Here is a 6,123-nt window from a genome sequence, read left to right on the forward strand (position 1 = left end):
ATCAGTCACACTTTGTAACTCAAATGAAATTTAAACCAACAAAATAAATGACATTACATCCAGTACACACGAAAACAAGCACAAAATAAAGCAAAAAGAGAAATAACAACAATTACAATTCACAACACAAACAAGGAACATACCAAAGAAAATAAAAAACAAACAGGGCCTTAATCGCCCGCACACTTGAGGAACAAGCCGGCCAGAAAACAGCCATGCTTCACACTTTTGCTCTCACTCCTCGGCGAGCAGTTATCTGGGCCCGAAGTTATAAACGCGCACACACACAAAGTTTCCTCAGACAAAAAGTTGACCGGAATAAGACCCAGGCAAGGAAGCAGTGCATTACATCAATAGACGCGCAGGAGGAGCAAAAGGGGAAAAGGGTTAAGATGTATGTATCTAGTTACATCGACAACAATGAAGTTAAGTTATACAACAGCTAGCTGACTGGCAAGCTAGCTAACGTTGACAACTTGACAGGCTATTTGATCCAGTGTAGTGTTTTGATGATGTACGATTAAGTGTATGCATAACATGCAATGATGTCCAATTCCCCACAGTTTCAAACAAAGATTAATCAGGGAGAGTGAGCGTCAGGGCTGCCTGTTACAGGTCGATGAGAAAGAGTGAGAAGCCTCATGACCTCAGAGTGAGTAGAAATAAGAAGTGTTCATCAGTTCAAAGCCTCAATCAGGTTAATGTTCTGTGGTTTTGATGTGGCTAGTGGTGGTAACCTGTGATTTAGGATTCAAATAATCCTAGCTAGCTGACGTGAAAGGGCTAAGTTCAATATTTCTTTTCGTTTTGCAACCCTGTGTTGAAAATGACAAATTAATTACCTAAACCTACACCTAGCTTTCATGGAAACCCCAGAAAGTGGTTTTGGCAGCTGCGGTTCTTTACTGCATGTTCAATGTTCACTGTTTTACTAACACTATATGAAAGTGAGTAAATTGAGACGGGTGATAAAGGCTTATCTATTTGGATGTCCTTAGATTACAGTATTGTGTATGATGCCATTGATAACCTGACATGATTGAGCCTATTCCCATACCTAGTACTTACATGATCAGCCCTCTCTCAGCTTTCTCATTTTCTGTGTTGTTTTGAAGTAGTGTCCTAAATGTGAAATGACAGACATTTTGTTTTAATGTGTAGATTGTCTTTGAGGACTGCTCACCAGTGGACATTTCAGTGGCAGAGTGTTCCTGTGTAGCTGGAACAGCACTCTGCAACCACAATGTTGCACTGCTGTTGTAGACCGCGCACTACTCCACACTGAACCTGGCTGCCGTACCCCCCGTCCTTAGCTGCACTGAAACAGAGCAGCGCTGACACAAGCCAAGAACCATGGTAAGTATGTGTTCACAACCACATGAAAAAATACTATAGTATTTACTATTGTAAATTGTATTCTACTGTAAATATTATAGTTTTTACAACACTTTGTTAATGAATGCTACAGCATACTGTAGTGTTAACTATAGTGAATTGATAAACTAATAAATACTGTAGTATACTTTAGTTTTTACTACAGTAAGCTGTAGTGTATTGTAGTATAATATAGCCTATAGTTGTAGAAAGCTCAGTACAGTATTGGGTAAAGTAATTTGTTTATATTACTATAGTTGTTATATTACCACAACAAATTAATTCAAGTACTTTACTATAGTAGTTTTTCATGTGTGAAGAGCTGATCTAGTATATTGCATCAACAACCATTTAAATTAATTTGATAATTCTTTTGTGTAATTAATAGGGTGTGAAACCAGGCAGAGTGAGTGACATGGTGTTCATTTCCACTAAGCCGAAGCAGTTCAAGATTGCTGACGGTGTAAGGTAATATCTATTGTCCTATGCATTTGTACAGCCTACTATACAGTATAACTTTGTGATTGTTGTTTGAGTGTAAAATTGCTCTTAAAGTCCTAATTGTGAAATTAAATTATTCAAAGGAGTACACGTTACAAGGCAGTGCGAGGGGAGCTGCCAGATCCAGATGTCCTCAAAGTTGACAGTGTATAAAGACTTCTTGCCTTTTATTGATATGCACTACATTTTTCATGTACATGTTAATTTTTTCTTTGAACAACCACTATACAGATTGCATCATTATTCATAATATTATTTATTAAGAATCACTGCTGTTATGTATAATAAATATTACCTTAAATGTGCTTTTATGTGTGGTCTCCTCTTAATGCTATCATGCTTTGAGCCAGGTGTGTAAAACAATGCAAAACTCGAAACTTTCCTTAGTTGTAACTAGGGGTGGGCGGATCGATCTAAATATCGATAGTATCGATGCCAACACTGGTATTGGTATCTGATCGATACAATTGTAATTGAATCTATTTTAATTTAAATATCTCTCCTCTACATTCACTATACTTTGCTCGTCTTCTACCTCTACAATCCTGAGCAAACGCTGCTTTCACATCCTGGCCCACTTTGCTCCTCCTCCCCCTCCTGCTGCTCTGCTGTGATTCGTTGTTGTGTCGTCACGTGACTCACTGACACAACGCGCCGAGGAGCAGCGAAGGCCACAATGTGAGGCTGATGTAGCACATTGAATGAGAGATCAGGATGGCCGAGAGGAAGAGTTGTGTGGAGCTATTTTACGGCAGTAAATGATAGTACTGCAACTTGTGATACGTGTAAAAAGAGCATTCGATACTGTGGCAACACCACAAACCTTTACAAACACTTAAAAACACATGACAAGGAAAATGCTGAGCTACAAAAACGAAGAAATGAGGAGGGAAATCCATCCACTTCCAGACCCCCGGCACAGAGACAGAGTTCGTTGGGAGAGTCATTTCAGAGAGGCAGAGAATACCCAGGTAGCTTGTAAGAGTAGGCTAATATTATGTTAGTCATGTCATATCGCATCTTCAACATTAGTTAGTGTGATTGCTCAAGAATAAGACATCGCGAAGCTGAGAGCAACCTGACTTTAATTCTTACATTTAGACCTGGGCTATATTCACTTATCCCGCGCGTCCCCCTCTAACATTAGATTATACTTGTGCAAATATGGAAAGTCGTAAACCAACACTTAAAATGATTTAGGCCTACAGCCTAACGGTGTGCTAATATAATGTCTATTGTCTAGCATGGCAAACACCTATATTGAGCTGTTGTCTAAGATAACAACTGGCTCGTCCATATGTTTGCATATAGGCTATCATGCACTCCAGATTGCTTCGATCTAGTCAAACATGTCCATCATTACCGCATTTATTGATAAGCTAGAAAATAAACATGAATGTTGTTGAGCAATCACACACATTTTGTTGTCAAAATGTAGGCCTAGTATAGATCATATTCAGACATTCAAATAATACATGCAGCCCATTGAAACATGTTATCTATAAATATAGTATTTTTTGCTCATGTGACCTGCTATATTTAGGCTACATTATTGACATACATTATAAGAGACATTTTATTATTTCACCTAGGTGATTCCCCAAGAGCTGTGGATATTACTCTGAAGCTTACCAAAATGATCGCAGAGGACTTGCAACCTGTCTCTATGGTTGAGGATGAGGGTTTTAGGGATTTTGTTCATACCCTCGATCCACGCTACAAGATTCCAAGTAGGAAAAGTTTAACGGTGGGGAACATACCAGCATTGTATGAAGAGTGCCGCTCAAAAGTGAAACAATCTCTGGATGGTACAAACAGTGCTGCAATTACAACAGACATGTGGACATCAAGAACAACAGAGGCTTACTTAACTGTCTCATGCCATATTATTGATGAAAACTGGCAAATGCAAGCATATGTCTTGGAGACCTGTAGGTTTTCAGGACAACACACCGCTCACAACATTTGTTCAGAATTGAAAAGAATCACTGATGAATGGGGTATATCAGACACCTGTAGTTTTTCAGGACAACACACCGCTGACAACATTTGTTCAGAATTGAAAAGAATCACTGATGAATGGGGTATATCAGACAGTGTTCTACATGTTTGAGAGACTGCATGAGCAGAAGGATGTGGTGACCACTGTGCTCTGTCTGCTTGGAAAGAGCTCACTGTGCCTAAGCGAGGAAGATTGGTCATTGATAAGTCTCTCCATTGATGCCCTGAGACCATTTGAGGAAATCACCAGAGAAATATCATCTGAAAAACATGTTTCAGTGTCAAAGGTGATTCCCCTGGTATCACTCCTTTTGAAATCAGCTGCATCTAATGAACGCCAGGGTAACGCGCTAGCTGCTGAGCTATCAGCACAATGTCAGCGTCGTTTCAGAGGTATTGAAACCTGTTATGGTCTTGCAGTCAGCACCTACCTGGACATAAGATTTAAAAACCTTGGGTTCCGCGACATGGCAAATGTTGAACCTGTGAAAGCGTGACTCATCACTGAAATGCAGTTGATCAAACCAGACCTCTGCCCCTTCAATGTCAGCCCCTCCTGAACCAAGCTCAAGCTCTGCCACCAGCTCTGCCTCATCAACGGCTCCTGCGACTACCTCATGCTTCCCTGCAGGGGAGCTAGCAAGGAAACACCTGGGAGTCATTGCCTCATCATTTCCATCAGAAAGGATCTTCTCCAAGGCAGGACAGCTAGTGAGCGATAGAAGAAGTGCCATAAAAGGGAAAAATGTAAATATGTTGTTGTTTCTCAATAAGAACCTCTGACTTCAACAGGGCCCAGAAGGGGGGCTCAGGGAATGTAATTGCACAGGTATATTTGTTCTTTGTTTGTTCTTCAGTAATAATTGTGTGCACTTTATTTCATTTGCTTTTAAAACCAGAAAAAAGGGAGAGATTTTTGTTATTCTTTATTTTTTTTTTTATTTTTTTTAAAGGGACTATGTGTAGCTTTTTAGGTATTTTATTATCTAAAATCAATATTTTTATTCATAAATATGCCCTCAATGGTGTACAAATACCTATGCCAATGATCAGACTAATCCTCGTAAACGAAGAATTTATTATCTTTATATACATAGGACGGGTAGGTCCACGGAGGCTTCCATGTAGTTCCGCCATCTTGAAAAACTATAATAGCAGAGAGGGACAAAAAGTACTAAGCCAAGGCGTTTCCACAACGCATTTTCGTTCAGAACCAGCGTAACGTGACTGAAGCCAGCAGAAGCGGAGGCGCAGAGCAGTGAGAGGCGCTTGTCACTGCCGCGGCAAGTTTAAAAGGATGCACACTGCACGATTATTTATACACCGTTCATTCATACATATGCTGAGTCACAGGATGAGTCCTCGTCGTCGAAAAAGTCCAAAATAGACCGTAAAAGGAAACGTGACCGGAGATTACAAAAACAAGGGTTAAAGGTAGGGTAGGTAATCATTTTTCTAAAAAAAAAAACATTCCAAATTTGTTTAAACTGTCTTTATATACCAATACATAATTAAAATGTAAGTACTCTGAAAAAGAAAATTTAAAAATCGAGTGACTGTAGACCTTTTAATCTGCAATAAACACAGCTCATTATTTCCATTCACTCCACCCCCTCCCTTCTGAGCTCCTTCCAAAGCCACGCCCCCAAAACACATGAACGCGCGACGCCAAACGCTCAGGCTGGAACAAGACGCATTATTACCTGAGACGAGTGGAGAGGAAGGAGCGCAGTACATACAGTGACATCATGTCAGAATCACATGTAATAAAATACCTAACTTTATCACTATGAATATAAACAAATAAGATTTCTTTTAGTACTCACTATCAAGCTAGCATATCGATAATGGTAAAGTTTCATTCGGTAACGAGCTATATTTATTAGGCAAAACTAAAAACAGGTTGCATTGATACACGTTTTTCCATTACCATCAGTTACACTGTGATGAAGGTGAATTTCGTGTAAGATTCATAACATATACGGTGTTTTGCATGTAAGAGTTTCCATGATGAAAACATTGTTGACTCTAATGAAGACTAACGTACACTCCGGAGACAAGTACCACATCGTCGGTTCGAGGACAGGTCCGGGGTTGAGGGCGAAGCAGAGGAGGTCGTTCAAGAGCGCGGGCAGGGTCCGAGGAAGTCGTTTTTGCCTTGTTTGCCTTCGCTGACTGCATATGCAGGTGCTTTGAGCTGAATATTTCCGGGAACGGTGACATGTGATGAGTGCACGCCGGGCAGCG

At 40.1% G+C, this 6,123-nt stretch overlaps 1 long non-coding RNA gene across 1 annotated transcript; it reads left to right on the forward strand.

Moving 5' to 3' along the window:
- Positions 1 to 1,762: 1,762 nt before the first annotated feature.
- On the forward strand, positions 1,763 to 2,180 carry LOC309500192. The gene is made up of 2 exons (XR_014206498.1): positions 1,763 to 1,842; positions 1,959 to 2,180. It is a non-coding gene; the product is annotated as an uncharacterized lncRNA (long non-coding RNA).
- The last annotated feature ends 3,943 nt before the right edge of the window (positions 2,181 to 6,123 follow it).

The sequence above is a fragment of the Leuciscus leuciscus genome (assembly GCF_965113295.1).
Source record: "Leuciscus leuciscus genome assembly, chromosome: 6".
NCBI lineage: Eukaryota > Metazoa > Chordata > Actinopteri > Cypriniformes > Leuciscidae > Leuciscus > Leuciscus leuciscus.